Source organism: Struthio camelus, chromosome 5, assembly GCF_040807025.1.
Source record: "Struthio camelus isolate bStrCam1 chromosome 5, bStrCam1.hap1, whole genome shotgun sequence".
NCBI classification, from domain to species: Eukaryota; Metazoa; Chordata; class Aves; order Struthioniformes; family Struthionidae; genus Struthio; species Struthio camelus.
The window spans coordinates 21,834,074-21,852,520 of NC_090946.1; positions in this window are offsets into that span (position 1 = coordinate 21,834,074).

Here is an 18,447-nt window from a genome sequence, read left to right on the forward strand (position 1 = left end):
TTTGTACTGTGCTCTAATGTGGGAGCTTCAGTTCAGTCACCCTTATACAAAAATAACCTCCAAGGAGGACTGCGGGGATTTCCAGCCTAGTTAAACATATGGTGTTCCCTATTCATTCTTCCATGAATGAAAGGACTTGGTTTATTCTTGTTCTGGTGTAAAAAGGCCAGGGTTTACCCATGGATTTAAAACTATGGCATGCCTGGAGTTACACAAGACAAGGCATGTCTGTGAGGAAATCTCTGATCTTGGTTGCTTGGCCCTGTATTAGCTCCTGCTGATCTCTGGAGAGACCAAAAAACCAGATTTCTAGTAGTTCATCAAACCTCAGCCCCCTCAAGGCTGTTCAGGCACCCCAGGGTGTCTCATGTCTGGTTGAAGAGCTCCGGGCAGAAGGGCTAAGACTAGTAGGAGATAGCACTCTAGAAGCTATTCAAAATCCAGATGAAAAACGCAAGTTTTGTACTGTATCTGACCTTCATCTATCATCCTTTATGGTTTCAGTTAGGCACAAGAGCAGAAAAATAGCAACCTTGTTTTCCATTTTGTCCTCATATCTGTCAGAGCAAAGGACATATTTTGACTCTGCTCCTTGCCCCAGCCTCACATTTCTGCTTTTCTCACAGCTCTAACTGTGCTTGTATCTTCAATGTACTCATCACCTCTCTTTCTGACTAACATTGGAAGCTCTTTACGACATTACACACAAAGACAGAATTAACTTTATCTGTTGCTGAAACCAGCCATCACTACAAATTGAACTGTGCTGAGCACACAGCAGGTTACACGTCCTGCCACATGCTGACTTGACGATGTGCCTGCGTGCCACTACTGGGCTCAAAACCATTGTCATAAGAATGACTCAGTCCCCAACTTCCAGTCCTTTCTCCCTCTAACATCTAGAAATGTCCCCCTGCCATCTGCTGTTGAAGAGGTGATACAGAGGTGCTCTTAAAAACAAAATACATGGTGTAGCTGTCTCTCTGTAGCTGTAGTATTAATGATGTTCTTGGGACAAAGGGCTTGCAGGGATGGGAAAGGAGGGCTAACAGTTGTCTTAGGGCCTGTTTGTATCAATTGAATTAACAGAAGGGGATAATGAGGCAACGCTGAACTGGGCCCAACATACATAGCCAAAGGAAACTGCTGAAGGAATGTGTGTAGGTAAAAAAAAAAAAAAAAAAAAAAAATCCAATTACCAGAGCTGGAATTAGGCCAGAACACCTTCACTAACACCTCTATTCATGAAAAAGGAAAAAAAAAAGTGATCCATAATGACCACAAATGATCACAAACTCTGTTTTACATCTCCCACAAAAGGCAGTACATTCAGCCGCGTTACATTCCCCACAGCTAGATGGATAAAGGGGGGAAAATGTCACTGATTTTTTTTTCCCCAAGAAATTCATGATAGCGTTCGCGTTAATTTCAACAGCACAGAGATATTTTCAAAATATGAATCAGTCCTGTTTAACCTGGAAGCTAATAGTATTAAAAACCTAAGCTGCCACACTGCTTTCTTTTGCAGAATCGGGATCTGCTTCTTTTCAAATAGTACGTAAAAAAGCCTGTTAACCATTCGACCGTAACACTATTACCTGCTGTAGAATGGAAACAATCAGCCTCTCTGAAGGTACATTGACATGTCATTCCAATGGGGCAATTACTGGTCTGTTCCAAAGCCCACTGAAGTCATTGGAAAGGCTGCTGTGGGTCTCACTAGGTTTTACATCAGGGTATGAGTGCACATTGAAGACACTTTGAATTCTTTTTTACTCATGATGAGCTATCAGTTAATATGGACATTAACTGCTTTTAGGAACCATGCCTTCATATGCATTTTTTGATATATAGCTTTCCAACTCAAAAATGTTTTGTTCTATACTCAAGTTATGTAATCTATTAATCCACTGTTTCTTTGTCACCAAAACTTTGTTCTCCATTATCAGTTATCGTCTCTTACTGAGCTATTTTGTCCTGCAGTAGACCACCCCTTGGTTGTGCAGGACAGACTCTACCCCAAGCTAAACTCGGACTACCTGGACTTGGACTACACAAGAGACTCGGACTTTCTTACAGAATTAACAATAGCTCATCGCATTCAACGGTACACCTGACAACCTAACCACTGGACACTTAGTGCTATACTGTATACATGTAAGAGCAACCAAATGCATGCCAAACTCTCTTCAATATCCACACGTACATTTTAACTACTGCATGGCACTGTTCATCATAGTACCTTCTAATCTTTGCCACCAAATTACGTGAACAAAATGGCATGATTAGTGGCAGCACATGGCACAAGTAAAGAAAATGTGAAGGAAATGAATATTTAGTGATCCTTGCCCATGGGAGAGGTGGATTTCACCAAGGAATGAGCTTAGCCAAGCTCTTTATTAAGATGATAAATATTTTCTAAGAGAGCAAGAAAAGGATGTCTTTTTCAAGTGGGGAACAAAGTCTATATGGAGTTCTCTTACTAGATGCCTACTTAACCCTTTAAAAATCAACCCCAAGATATAGCTTATTATTTCAATTAACAGGATCATTGAAGGCTGCCCCTTCAAGTCAAATTTTCTATTCCTAGGTTAGGAAAAGGCTTTATTTGCAAAAAGCCAGTTATTTTTCTGTGAGGAAGAGGGAGCATAAAAAGTAATCTCTTACTAACATGCACCACATTCTGCATCTTGATTCATCTTTTTTCAACTGTAAGGTTTATTCACTAAGCAGAATAAAACTCTGGTTTAAAGCGCATATATAGGTATATCAGGTTACTCTGCAGTTTGAATTATATAGTGGTCAGGATCCTCCTTCTCTTCTATATATACAAACACATAGACATATCCTCCCCTTCTCCATGCTCTTATTTAATTAGTTTCTTGCCCCCTAAAGTTTGGACCGACAGGGAGTAAGGAGGATTAACTTGCCTTTACGTACCCATCCTCTCCTCAAAGGAAGAGGTATGAAGAATTAGGAGATCCACTTTTCCCCTCACATACTTGCTTGTCATTGCTTCTCATTGGGATTCAGTCTCTTGTGGGACAGTTCTTGGCATGTTGTACTCTTTTTCCCAATAATTTGCTCATGCTATTTTCCACTAAAATCTCACCTTTACTTAGCATGAAAATTACTGAACTGAAACTAAAAGAACAGCACATATAGATCTACATATATTCCTCAGATTATTTGTTCAAAAAGACAGATATATTTCTGCTGTCAAGCTTACAGTTGGCTTAACACAACTTGGAGCCTCTAGCGTTGCTCCAAATGTGCTACTGGTAAAGTTCACTCTTTCCAAAATGTTATGTTATTCTTCACTGCCAAAGCACACAGAAATCCTGTGCTTGGCTATGGAAACATAATGAGTGAAAAGGGGCCATTTCTGAACTCTTAAGAATTTATTTTATTTCCTATTCTTTCTTACGCTGGTTACTGCTCTGAAACACTTCTGCCACTTTAATGGGCAATGAAAAATGGCCAAAATCATTGCTGCCCTCAGACCCTGCAGTGGTTAAATAAAACAAAGCAATATTCCAGCATACATGTTGAGAAGGAACACATAGCCCATCTTCACCTCCAAAGCAGACTGGCATTTTGTTTATGTTCATGCAAAGGAAAAGGGTTGTCATGCCAGCACATCATAACGTTTGGCACCTTCAGCGTTGCTGAACCTGTTCTCATTACTAGATTTGCCATTATTGGGAAAAATTCCTACATGTAGCACCCTGGGCTGACAGGAGAAGCAAGCAGCACAAGGGCTTGTTACTTAGTTGAGAAGGGAGGTGGCACCTTGCTGTTGCTCTGCCAGGGCCCCTGTGATGGATCTGAGCCAAACAGTGATGAATTTTCATAGTGAAGTCCACTCAGTTTCCCTTAGCCAAGGAAGAGATGCTCTAAAGTGGAGGTTTTACTTCATATTTATCTGCTTCTATTTCCTCTTTTGTCAAGGGAATTCATTATTGGCACTGACCAGATATTCTTGGCTCTGGTAACATGATCTTTTCCTGACTCTTTACTTTCTGTCATCTTACAACCCTCTGAATTTTCAATTTTACCAAGCTAAAATTCAGAGGATTTACGCTCCTTTAAGAGGCTTGTGTTGTTGCTTTTTTCCTTAATATACGCCATTCATTGCATCTACACAAACTTGATGTTTCAGCTATGGAACAGATCCATAAGACACCACTGTGAATGCAAACCATGTACCCAAATGAGTTGATTTTGGCACCCAGATTGCTGATGAAATTTATGTTTCATTAACAAATGCCTAATGTATATAATACACATATTTTAGAATTGACCTCAACCCAGCCAGAGAGGCTGCCTGACCCCATGAAAATACAATTACCTAATGAGAGATTAGAGAGTTTGGCTTATTGTATTTACCATTTCTAGGAAATTACTTTGTGTCTGTATAGCTGTGTCAGCCTTCTTGTTTAAAGTATGTTTTAATGTTACTAGAGCTTGCAAGCTAAAATAGTGGAAAGATGGTGAAAGGCAGCACAATTTCCTTTTAGATCACAGTCAATGTTTCTCCAAAACCTTAACAGGCTAGGTTTGCCACAAGATCAATGCAGCTGAACACTCCACCTGCAGAATGAGCTCACTGTCTATGCATTACGCTAGCCCTCTGCCAGTCCAAGTAGTAAGACTCCTGGGGTTGGTCTTGAACCTGCTACTCCCCACACTGGAGCGCTAAGCTTTGCTGCCAAGACACCAGGCCAGGTATTAAATGCATTTTTGTTTCTGTTACTTTCCAGCACTCGGAGGACCACATTAGAAATCCCAGAAAACTTAATTGGAAAGCAAGGAGAACGCAAAATGCCTAAAGGTCTTTTTCAGATAGGAATATTTTCCAAAAAAACCCCATGAATTTAAATATTCCACTCGTCCTTCCAGAGGTATCAAACTGATCACGCCTACTTGAAACAAAAAAACTAATCAGGACAGAACACTCATCTCTATTCCACTTCTAAATCCTGTCTGGCCTGCTCACTTCAGCATTGTAAGGCTTCCATCTTCTAGAGAAGGAGACTTTATGGATACTAGCTCAAATCCCTGCAGGAACCCTGGGGTATGAATCTACCAAGGACCGTCAATTCAGGCTCACTCAAGACTTTGGACTGAGTATGCGCCCTCCTGTGAATACCTTGGAAACCACAGCTAGGGGCAGGAGTGCTGCTTTTAATTAATTAGAGTAAAACTAGCAAACAGGAAAGCGAGGTTCCTATTAAAGCAATTTGGCAGAAAGGTTTACCTTAGGTTTTATAACTCTTGCAAGGGGAAAATGAAAAAGCCATTTGTGGTTTTCTAGTTGTGATTCTTAGAGGTAACAGCTCAAGCACCGCATGTTTATCATTTTACAGATAGCTGGGATATGCATAGTAGAACTCTACACTATGTTAGGTCAAGCCTCTCACTTACAGATTTTCCTCAGATCAAGATGGCAACAGGAAGCAACTGAAAGATCCTGAGATGCAGTGAGGAACTCAGAAGCAACAAAGGCACTATGATCCATTTTGGCAAATGAAGCTGACAGATAAAAATCATTAGTAATTTACTTCTTTCTGAACTAGAACTAAATTCCAGTCTTTCATTGCTTCACAAGACTTCTATTTTTAACTGCTTATTTGTTTCATTACAAGGATCTTCTCTATAAACTATGCTTCTTATCATGTACATTTTGCTAACCAAACTCTTGACAAAGAAAGGAAGAAGAAAACAAAAGCCTTCCGTTTGTAGTTGTACGTCTTAACAGAAATATTTCTATGTTATTTTAAGATACCCTAAATACAAACACAACACTACCTTCAAGCCAGTTAGGTAAGTCAAGAAATTCTGGGGAATAAAAAAGAAGTAGTCATATAAATTTGTATAGCTCCACTGTTTACAGTGGAACTGCACTGATTTATCTCTTCTGAGCTCTTTAGAACTTAACTGTGGATGGGTATTGAGGGAGAAACTTCCAGTAAAAAATGATTTTTCTTGTAAGAAATAAACATTTGAGAAACCCATAACCCCTCATCAAAATACATGTCTCCTACTGCACACAGCAATTCCAAGTTTTTGGTGCTTTGATTTGGAAAGGTTCTCCAGCTTGAACAAGAAATGATTAATGAACAATAATTAAGTTGATGGTTTTGACAGCTGCTGTTTTTGTTGAACTTTGATACATAGCCCAATCACAGTCTCCTTTGTTGGTGGCTTCACAATAAGGTAATTGATCTGGATCCAGACTGAAAAGCAACCATGTCTCAGCACAGACCGACTGCAATGTCAGTCCTCAATGCAGAGACGAGTAGTAACTTAAACAGACTGTTAATATTTAGGGTACTTAAAAAGAAGACGCACGCTGATAAAGCTTTGCTATTAAACGTAACATTCATCAGTTTTCATTTGTTCAAGAATAACAAATCTGCTTTCCCTCTGATTTGGCTAGTAACATAATGCCAAAGCTAGTAGTGTTTGCACATTAGTACACTTAGAGGGATGCTAAGTAGAGATAAACAAGGTCATTTACACAGAGCAGTCTGGAGCACCTGCTAAACCAAGTTCACTTGAACACCAGCAGTTAATCCTAATCTCAAAAAACTAAGTGCTGTGTTCAATTGATTTTAACGGGGCAAGGTTTTTGGGCCATGCCTAATCATACATTTCAGAACAGGAGATGCAAGTTCCTCTTACATACTTGGAGGAGCTATATCATGTAAAGGAGTAGCCATAAACAGGATTCTGAGGCCTGATTACCTTTGTAAACAGGGAAGTATCAGACAAAAAGCACTAAATTGGTCTTACCCGTACCTATAGCGTTAATGAGGTCTATACACCTCAAAAAGGGAAAAAAAAATCAAAAAAGCAAAACCCCCAAAACCCAAAATGAAGAAGTTGAAAGGGTCAGAAAGTAAGTAAATTATAAAGATGTGAGCTCAAGAGGAACAGCCACACGATGAGAAACATCACAAATTCTACCTGCTTAATTTGAACATCTTGATCACAACCCACTCGTACCTACATAGGTGAAGGAAAGGTCTGTGCTAATACAAGGTTTTTGATGTAGCATGACAAGATTCCATAGCTGAAGATTAATTTCAGCTGAAAGCTCAAGTTAAAGAAACTCGCAATAGAAATACAGTCTTTTTCCTTTTTTTCAAGCATGGATGGTCATTAACCACTGGAGTAATTTAAGAAGGCAATCAATTTACTGTTAACTTACGGCAGTTCGGGATTTGCAGTCAAACTGGGAAGATATCTCTTCCAAATATATACTCACTCAGGACACATAAGATAGATGTAAGGTCACTTATTGTCTATAAGCAGCAAGCCAAACTAGGTCATCCCAAAGTGTCCCTCCAAACTCCACAACACAAAGAAAAATTCCATTCATATTGCAGAGCTGCTGAGGATGACATCCTGTATAAAAACGAGGAAAAAAAAAAATCAGATCCACTGGTTTTGGTTGTTTGAGGATTAATGAGTACTTGTGTAAAGAGACACTGAGAAAAATTGCTAGGGCTACATCCTAGGCAAGGGACCTCCCATCCTATTCTGAGTATAATAGTGTTTGGATGCTGACAAATAAATTACATTAATTGCATTCATTCTAGCAACCACTTAAACACCATTAGGGCTTATGCATACAATAACTGTGCCATTAGTCAAATGTGGATACCTCACTGCTGGTAATCAACATTCTGTCTTCTTCTAGTGTAACTATCTTAATTTCTTTCTGCGAGCCTCCTTCAGCACCATTCAGTTTCTGAGCACGAAATTAAGAACATTATAATTTTGCCTAATAACGTTACATGGTACTCTCTCAGAGGCATATTGTACTGGGCTACTTGCAATTACTTGTAGGGAGAAACTGAGTAGGTATGTTGCCTATGATACCATTTTCTTGCTATGCTGCAACCACCTGCTGCAATATCACCCTGAGATTATTGTTGCAAATAGTGCTTAGCTTCTTGCTTGGTCTGGAGGAAAGTAACAGGAATTCTCTCTCCTATTGCTCTCCTAAGAGACTGACAATCTAACCCAGGATGGATAGAGAACATGAGGTACAGAGAAGTAAAAACAGGAATGCTGCCTGCTCCCTGTATTCATTTTGAAGTAGAAGAGAGCAGAGTGGGTGCCTTCTAGAAACGTGTTTTTCTTCCTTGCCCCCCAGCTGGCTATAGGAACTGCCACCAAGCACACAGAGTCCTAGGTTTAGGAAGTAGATTGCTTGCCAAAGCTGCCTGTGTCTGCTGTTCCACAAGTCGATCCAGCTGTGGGGCCTACACTCTTGAGCTCAAAAAAGGACCATCTTTAGGACTTCACAACATCCTCATGTTAAGAACTGCTAATGAAATTAGTTTGCAGAATTAAAATGAAGTTAGAAAACTGTCACGTCAGAGTTTCTTACCATAATGCTGACTGACAGCCAAACAGGTCCAATTCTGTTAGACTATCACATTTATAGTCTCGTTAGCCAGACAGTCTCATAGCCACAGCTTCTTTAGGGCATGAGGAGTCAGGCACTACAAGGTTTCTTTAAAAAGTAGCTTGAAAAGACTCCTGGAATTTCACCAGTCCTATGTCACTCCATACTAACAACAGTGAAGTGATTTACTGTTCATATTGACACCAAAAATTCATCTATGCATCAGGGAGAAATTCCTGGATTATTTGAGTAAGAATACTCCTTTATATAATTGTGAGGAGGCAGACTAAAAGGCAGGGTTGGAGGTTTTAAAACTGATTATTCAGGTCGCAGAGATTTCTATTTTTGTCATTTCATTAGCATTTGTTTGTTTGATCATGGCAATAAGGAAAGGGATGAATACACTCAGCATGGTATATTGCAACTTTAGAAGGGTGGTTTGTCTGCTCATTTAAGTGATGTTCAGTGATAAACCATCAGACCTGAAAAAAATGAATCTTAGGAACAGCAACTTCACATTTAACTCAAACACTTCATTCCACAGACAACACCTGGCCAAGACACTTAACTTCGGCATTAATACTGCATTATCCTAAATGTAGCAACTGTTCATTGAAATCAAGGCCTTTCATTTATGTTCATTCTCCCCCCTCTTGTGGTTCATTATAAAATCACAATTGTTACTTTCAGAAACATTCCACAGTTGGGCTTTTCTGCAGAAAGGGCAGAAAAGGATTCACCAATAGAACCAGGCAGTGATACTAAGAAGCTTAACAAAATGCAAATATAGTAAATAATTAACTTGTTATTCAGGCTAATTCTCATTGCTAATTTAAATTGTTCTCTGTAATTTCTGATTGAAAGCCAATCTTGCCACAAATGTTATCAAATAAATTTCTGAAAAGACAGACTTAACAGTAACCATTGCTTGGCTATCACGTGCTATTGTCTGGGGAAGATTTTAGTACTTACACCCTAATCATTTATTGCATTATTAGTTTAATATACAATATTATAGCTACAATGTCTTCAGCCAGATCTTCAGCTTCTCTAAGTTGATGTATCACCAAAATACTATGAACTTATCCCAGATGGTATGCCAGCTCCCTTGTACAGACAACTTCTTGCATTTGTTACTTACAGGTATGGTTCCCCAGCAGACTGAGCACCCTGACCTGATTCAGAAAAGTGTAATTATGAAAAGTACTAACTGAAAATACACAGTCTTTGTGTACAGACCATGGATGCTGAAAGATTTCCAGTAGGAATAAGTGTTAAGTCATGAAAATGTTTAGGAAATGGACATGGATCTTCATAAAGACTTAAGGAATCTTTGCTAAATAAAAATGCACTATTTATGTCATGATAAATCTAGAGCAGACTGTGAGCAGCAGGCCAGCTAAATAAGACTGATGGCTTGACAGATACCTGTCAATCCAGCAAATCAGAGAGACAATGCAGGAAACTCAAGATGTGCTAACCAAATTAGTTTGCAGGATTAAAACTTATTAATAAAGTCAGAAAACCATCATGTCAGAGTTTCTTAACATAGTGCTGACTGACAGCAAAACAGTTCCAGTTCTATAGATAGGTTACACCATCACATTTATAGTCTCTTTAGCCAGCCAGTCTCATAACCAGAGCATACAGTTTAAGGGAAACAACTGACATCACTGGAAAAGCTGTTGTGGTAGGAATCTACTTTTCTTTACAGGACTCAACTCAAGGCTGTAGGAAGAGGATGCTACAACAGGTCATATGTTCACAGGTGCAAAAATCAACATTGAATCTCCAAACATCTGTGACTTTCAGACTCAGAGGTAAGACTAGTGACAGATTTGCATTTTGATGAATGACAGCAGATGGTTTCCTTTTGTCATACCCTAATAGGAGAACCTCCTTAACAGCAGGGAATCTTTATGGATAACTTTGTGGAAAGTATTACAGAAAGTTTCTCTCAGATTAAATGACTTTCAACAAAAAGAGTATAAGGGGGGAAAAAGGCAGGCACCATTATGTGAGCCACAAACATGTAATTGGAGAGTTCTCAGTAAGAATGAAAAATGGCGGTGAAACTTCAAAGAGCATCATTTTCCATTTTCCCTCAGGTACTTCCTATGCCTGTTAGTCTAAACATTGCACAAAGATCTCATTTGACAACATCTTCCAGTGCTGTAGGGTTTTCCAATGAATATGTAAGTTCTAGGATGAAGATGAGTTTGACCCCACTAGGTAACTGTGAATCGGACACTGAACAACCATTTGACAACAATATCCACTGGAAACGATGCAGTTGTGTGTTGTATGCAAAGGCTGAAAACGTAAAGCATGCTGTGTGCCAGGTAAAAGAGAGAGAAACTGAGAGCCAATAGAATGACTTCAGACATAGGTAACTTGGCTTTCAGTTTAAGGTGAGAAGAAAACCTCCTACCTCCACTTTGTAAGATTTTTAATTGCATGCCATAATCACGCCATACAGTCAGGTCACAAACTTCAAAAAATCAGAAGCTGTTTGTATTTTAAGGATTAAACAATACCATTGGGCACAGACTCAAGGGAGGAGGTAGGTAAGTTGCAACAGCGTGCTGATAACATTAGAACACATGCTTCAAGGATATGTTTCAAAGGCCGATTCATTACCCACATCTTCCTTGTCCCAGAGGGAATTATTCATTCCTGGTTTATGGTAGCAAAGTTTTGTGAAGCCCTGGCCCCCAGCCCAAACCATTAAGTCACCGGCATTTGTTGTACCAAAAGGGATTGCTGCATCTTCGGCAATTCCATCCCTTTTTCCCTCCTCTCCACACACTCCCTCTGTGAGGAGGGAGGAAGCAGGTGTACAACCCTGCTGCTCCTGCAGGCCCAGTACCAAGGTCCAAGTAATCTAAATCAGGATGCAGAAAGAGCTTTTATTCTCTTATTGGATATGCAGTACACATCACAATCTAGCCTCAAGAAATCAAGAGATTAAAGTTAGAACATGGTTTAAATGGATCTGAGTGAATCATTTTTAATGAATGCATTTAATGATGGATGAGTTTCCTTCCTTCTTTCCATGGAATGTGGTGAGCAGGTTGCATTTTGCTCCTCATATTTCTTCCTCTTTTAAAATTACTCACTGAAATTGTTTTTTTTTTTTTCTTTCAAAGTAAGGGGTTGCCACTCAAAGCACAAACACACTGCTCAGTTACAGTTGGTCCCACAAATCACTGAATATTGTCTCCATCCTTCCGTTTAATGAACATAACTCACAGATTCAGCTTTGTGGTACATAAGCTGACAGAAAGCACATTTGAAATTCACTTTTCATAGTATTCCACTGTGTGAGCTTAACATTATTTGCTGCCAACAGTCATACTTTTAAAATGCATTAATTCTATGAGTGTGCGCAGGAAATAACACCAAAGAAACACCAAGATGGCTGAAGATTTACTTTGAAATTTGCACAAATACCTGTAGACATTAGCTCTGTATTATTCATCCAACTCTAGTCCTAAATCAAATACCTCTTGCTAGCAGCCTTGGAAACATATGATGAAGTGTTTTAAAATTCCAGTAGATGTCACCACTTCTCCCCCAGCAAGTCTGTAAGTACATCTAAAAGAAACCTTTAAAAACTTACTTTGCAGTACATCATGAAATGAGAAAGTGGTAAGATTCATTTTGCTCTGGGTTACACCTGCGTGTTTTGACAGGAAAAGAACACAACCATTTTTCTAATCTATGTCAATGAACTAATGAGTTTATATAACTCAGGCCACTATTGTAAACTAAACCTTATGCAGATTGGCTGTCAACTTCAAAGCAAGTGACAGTCACAAATACAGATCCATTTCCAGTGCGGTACTAGTTTTTCCCAAGTTGATACTTCATGAATATCATAGTTTTCAACAACATATGGATTATAACTGCAGCCCTGACTGTGACCACAACTGATTTTCCCACTGTAGCGTTCACATCCAATCCCTGCAACATTTGTTTACTTTAGTTTCCCAAGTTTAGATAAGTCCCAGCAGTGTCTCCTTCCTCAGCTTTTAGGTTTAGTTCCTTTCAACCTTCCCTTGTTATTAACTACTCCTCTCCTGCTTCAGTACACCTGGTTTTCAGGATTATTTTTCCTCCACTCCCACGAGGAACACGCATGAAGCCCAGCGTTCCCTCCTTATAGAGGAATGCTCACACCCCTTCTGGCCAGCTACACTGACGCTGCAACTCTTTGTACTTCCCCGCCCATTTGCACACTCTGTCTCTAGGGGAGCATATATTTTTAAATAAACATCAGATCAAACTCAAAGGCCAGCTAGAATCTGGATCTTAAGTTAAAGATATATAACATCAATGGATTTTCACTAGCATATACTGAGTTTGACCCCTCGTGTCTGCCAGGTGTAGTATCTTTCATTGTTATTTCTAAAATGAATTACTTTTCTTCACTTTATATTTACTCATGCCATGGGGTAAGACAAAAGATTTACTCTGTTCTTTAAAAATAAACTCAGATACACATGAGAATATGTAAACACATCCTATGAAAATCTTCTCCTGGTACAGAAGAATTCTGTAGTCTAAATCTCACTTTCTGGAGAACTTTAAAAGATTTTTTTCCTATAGAGACAAAGTTTACATATATTGTTAAGAATACTGGAAGACAAAATTAATCCTCAGTAATTCCCAGGGCAAGAACATATTTTGTGTGATTTTTTTCATATGACCAGGTGGCCCCAAGAGAATCTGGCTTCCTGACTGCATTCATCCCTTATTGATGAATAGAGTTTGGATGCACAACACTGCGTAACGCTCATATATATCTGATGAGTTTAACAATGTTTTCAAGACCTCAGTAAGATTCACGTGGGTCTACAGAAGACTTCCAGATATTTAGATTTCATCCAGATTAAAACAGTCAAGCCCTGACTAAAGACATTACACATGTAATAAAAACTGGCTCTTAAATTTTTAGGTAGTGAAAGAGGATTAAAGTGCACTACTAAGATAAATGCCTTTATTCATATGCTTGGATCACTTGAAGGGGTTAAAAACTATCAAGCACTTTTTAAACATTTAAAACATTATTGTTTCAATTCATCTCCCACCCAGCTGTAAGGGGCCTCTAGATTACTGCATTGTCAATTGATTTGTAGAATAGCAGCCAGAACTAACATGAGACAGAACAATAGCAACATTGTACTCCTTCTCAAAAAAACACACACACACACACACACACAAAATCAACAAAAAATCCCCACGCAGCCTACGGTAAAACCTTGATCCCTTTCACAAGATTACTCTGAATGCTTTCTATTAAAAAAAGGAAAAAAGAAATCAAACTAACACGTTAAGTTTTAACATTGTTCATCTGCTTAACAATGCAGGTTTGCTTTAACCAAACTAGGTTAAAATTAAAAAAGATTTGTTACTGGAACTGTGCTGCCGTTTATCAACTTGACTAAAAGGATGTGACAGCAGAGTGTGAGCAACGGGCTCTGAAAATTTCTTAATTATTAACATTACAACTTCCGGGAAGATGCTTCATTATTACTAAAATGATGCTCTTCTTACTTAGAAGAATAAATACCTTAGTTCTTTGGTGAGTTTGATTGCTGTTTTCTATATTTCAGAAGAGCCTGTCGTGAACATACAAACAGTAAAGACGATGGCTCTTCAGTGGGCAAGAAAGGCGGAATAAAAGAGCCATGCAGACAAAATCAGAATTATCCACAGGGCTGCAGCTCTCAGCTGTTCTAAAGTGAACAGAAAGAAGGCAGCTCTCCAGAGGTTTCTGGAAAAAGTAAGCAAGTCCACAGGATACTGAATGAAGGGGACAACCTCGTGAACTCACTAGGGCCCAGGGAGCAACCCAAGTGAAGCAGATATGGTTGACTCTTCAATAGGAGACAGTGCTGTCACCAAGACCTAGCTTCTTGCTTGCACTTCATGAATTTCCTGGCTCTCGGCCACCACATGAAACAGACCTTCGGGTTGCAGGGTAGGACTACAAAATTGCTGCAAATGAAACCATGTGACTTCTGTCCACTTGCCCCTTCAACTGACAAAGTCCCCCAGGGTGACACAAGGTTTTGTTTTGTCCATTAACATTGTGGTGTCTGGACTCAAAGAAAGCAAGCACGGGTAAGCTCTGTGAAATGTCCTGAAAGAAAACAAAGTACAAGGCCCTGTTTGGTAAAAATCTTATGCAAAGCAAAGATCTCTTTCCCTCTGGAAGGCAGACAGTATCTAGAACTGCTGAGAGTCACTGGACAGCAAAGAGTCTTCTTGGGACCTAGAGACAATTCGCAATCAAGCAGTTTATTACTGGAAGGAATACTTCATCCTTCCAAAATTGTTATTTACCAGCATTCTATTCTACAGGTTACAACTGAGACATGAAAAACAGACTTACATTAGAGTATGTAGCCTCAGAATCTCAATATATAGTCTGTCTAGTCACACTCATTAGAAAATAATCTGGTATATTTATTCATATGCAGCACAACCCTAGAAAACAAAGTAGTGGTTAAATAATTTTTAACTGATTTGTATTGTTGCTTTTCCATAAGTGAAAGAGTTTTTCTTTCTTTAGTTCGCTTTTTAAAATAGCGGTTAGAGTCTAAATGTGTTTACTTTAGCAGAAACATTTTTATTTTGGAATATACGGCTAAAACAAAAATTGATTTTCTATAATAATTACAGTTACTTAAATTTTTACAATTCCCCTTCGTTAAAACAACCTGTTAAAAAAATATCTTTCATTAAAAAGATCCATACTTCAGTGAAAGATTTCTACCCCAAAAGTACCTAAAAAATAATTAAAAATACTTAAAGCTTGAGATCTTGATGTCAGTAACACTTCTGTACCAAAAACATGTTTTAACAACTTTTCAGAAGCCATTTCAATTATTTGTGTCCCTCCCCTCATCCCACAACTTACAACCTTGACGAAAAAATCCTCTGAGTTTTTCATAATGGCAGGTCCATTTAAACCATTTAGAACTAAAAATAGCTACAGCATTTCTTTTTCCCCTTTTTTTGTGAAACTAGTTGGTGGTGGAGTGTTAATCAATTGGTGCCCTTCTCTGAAGGGCATTAAATTTTGGGGGATCTGGGCAATTCCACATAGAATATTTTGGATGTTATTCTTCTCTCATCCCTCCTTTCAAGGAGATCCTAGTAAAGAGACGTAACTCTTCATTCAACAGAAACATTTTACCTGTCTGACAAAGTAATGCTGTTCTTCCTCTCTCAATTATCAAGAAATTCAGGATGCATTAATATCCTTCTGCTCACTAGGACTGCATTGCATATGTTCCGGTTTCACAGTTTATAGTATAATGCCTAGTTAATGTATCATTAGTATATAGCCAGTTTAATGCTTCACAGATCATTCACAATTAATTATTGGCAATCACGAGAACAAACAGGTGAGCTAAAGCTCTAAACTAATAAAGGGGAAAAAAGATAGTTCAGTACATGTCTGAGTCTCTTCAACTAAAATCAGATGAATTTATCTCCTCTAGATAGTAGTGATGAAGTAAAAGAGAGCTAAACCAACCAGAAAGACATTAGACATTTAAACGGCATTACATAGAAAATCCTACATTTCTCATTTACATTCGTTATTTTAGATAAGCCAGCAAATAACAAGGCTACAGCTGCACTGCCAGCATACAAGCCTCACTCTGAAGGCTTAAGTGGGACATACGTGGAAGCTGGACCTGACGTTGAAAAGGTGGATTTCAGCATGCAAAGATGACCTTCTAGAAGCTTAGTCAGTCCTTATACATATCGTTTACCATGAAAAAAAAAATCAGAACTGTGTGTCATCAGAAAAATATCTCAAATCTGAGACATTCTCCTATCTGTATGATAGGAGAATGAGAAAAGCCAACAAATAATACAAGCTGACCAATGGATATACAAAGGAAGTAGGGCTTGAACAGAGTATATGAGAGGCAACAGAAGCATTGTCACATGGAAGGGGCACTTGGATAAGCTTGCAAACAATAGATGTATTTATGGAACAATTTTTTGAATTCAGTTACTCTTTCTGAATGAATGCTGCTACATTTTCAATGTACTTGGATATAAATGGCAACCATCTTAGTTAAAGCCATATCAAATTAGTAAGTGCTTTAACAGGCTACAAAGATATTTTCATGAGTGGAATATCATAGGGTCACAAACACAAATAACACTGCTCCCTCCAAAGAGGTGGTCTTTGTATAAATATTTATTTTTAATACATTAGCATTAAGTGGCCTCAAATGAAATGAGGGGTCTTTTGGACTTAGTATCCTACAAAAACAAGGAAAGGAACACTTCAACCTTGTAGCGTTTAGTCTATATGGAAAAAAAGAGACAAAAAAAGAAAGAATTCACCCACATTCTCCTGATCTTTGGCAGCAGAACCCAGAAATCCCACTTGAGTGCCCTGCCGTACCTTATGGTAACTAAATGCTGTCAAAAGAGAAAAATAAGACTTGAGTATTTGAAGAGGAATAGTTGTCAGATAGTGAAAAACGTGTACATGAAAAAACAGAAAACTTCATAGCCACGGTGCAAGGTCAAGAGGATGCCTAGATGCAGATGTAAAAGAGTGATCAGACAGTACCAGCAAACACACCGCAGAAAATGCCATCATCTTGGAGGTCAAAGTTGACGAAATTGATTTTTTGGAAGAATGCTTTTCCTCATGCTGGGCCACGCAGATCCTTCAATCCTGATTCACTCTAAAGGCAAACATTAATGTTTGTTGACATCAGGTGGAAAGGTGAAGAGAAAATTAAAACACACTTGTGACACATCAACATGTGCAACATTGAGGGAAAGCATATTCTTGATTCAGTAATGGTTTACTAAGGTTTGCTAGCTCAGCGCTTAAACCAGACCAAATGCAGTAGCAGATGTTTACATGCAAGGACTTAGCAACGGCTTTGATAGTAAGCAGCTTCCATTTATGCTTCTAATATTGCAGCATGGCTCCACTTAAGATGCCCTTAACCACTCAGAAACGGTCCTCACTAATCAGTGTGTTACCCATGACACTGCTAGGTCTGACTGTCTTGCAGTGAAGGGTCCTCTTCTACTGTTATCCTATGGTCCAAACTTGATAGTAATCTGGCCAAGTGAAAAAAATCAAAATATAACTTTGAAAAAGTCCTCCTGCACCTACTGAAATGCTGTTGGCTCTATCCAGCCTGTTTTTGTCTTAGAGCTATCGACACAAGAAAAAAGGAGTAAAGAAATGATTATTCCAGTCCAGCAATATATTTCACATATCCTCTGAGACAGCTCAGTTTGGAGACTTCTCTGAACTAGTGTTCTGTGACCTGCCTTGCTTCTCCCTCTCTTTAAATATGAGAGACTTTTCTCTAATAAGAAATGCATAATACGTTACAGTATTCCAAGACTGATGAGTTGGTCCAAGTTTTCCTTCTTCTACAATGCTGGCAAATAGGATGAGTGCATACAAAAGAAAATAATATCTCAGTAATTTCGGAGCGAGACTCATGTTGCAAAATTTTCTCTTTTAATGGGAATCATATTTGATACATAAACAGCACGTGAAATCCCTGTTGAACAAGTGTCTTCCTTTTGTCTCCAGACAAAAGTCTGGGATTCATCTCACGTGATTTGAATAGTTAGATGTCGAGATGTTTAGACATCTCCTCTAAACAAATTATCAGAACCTTTTACATAGCCATACGAAAAAAAAAAAGGCACCTCCATGGCATCTCTATCTTGGGCAGTCATGCTCAAAGAGAAAGAACTTCCAGCTTCTCTCTGTGGTCTACAGAAGTACCTAAGGGACTGGCCTAAACTATGCTTACAGAAATTAAAACTTCACAAGAGATCAGAATCTCCCTAGAGTAAAAGCACATGTGGTAGATTTCTTCTGCTCCAAACTCTGAAACGCTTACTAGTCTATCTTATTCCACAAAGTCAGTGTCCTTTTAAGGATAAGACACTCCCGTAAATGATCAGCTGTGCTTCACAATATCTCTAGTCACTTCCCTGTGTATCCACCT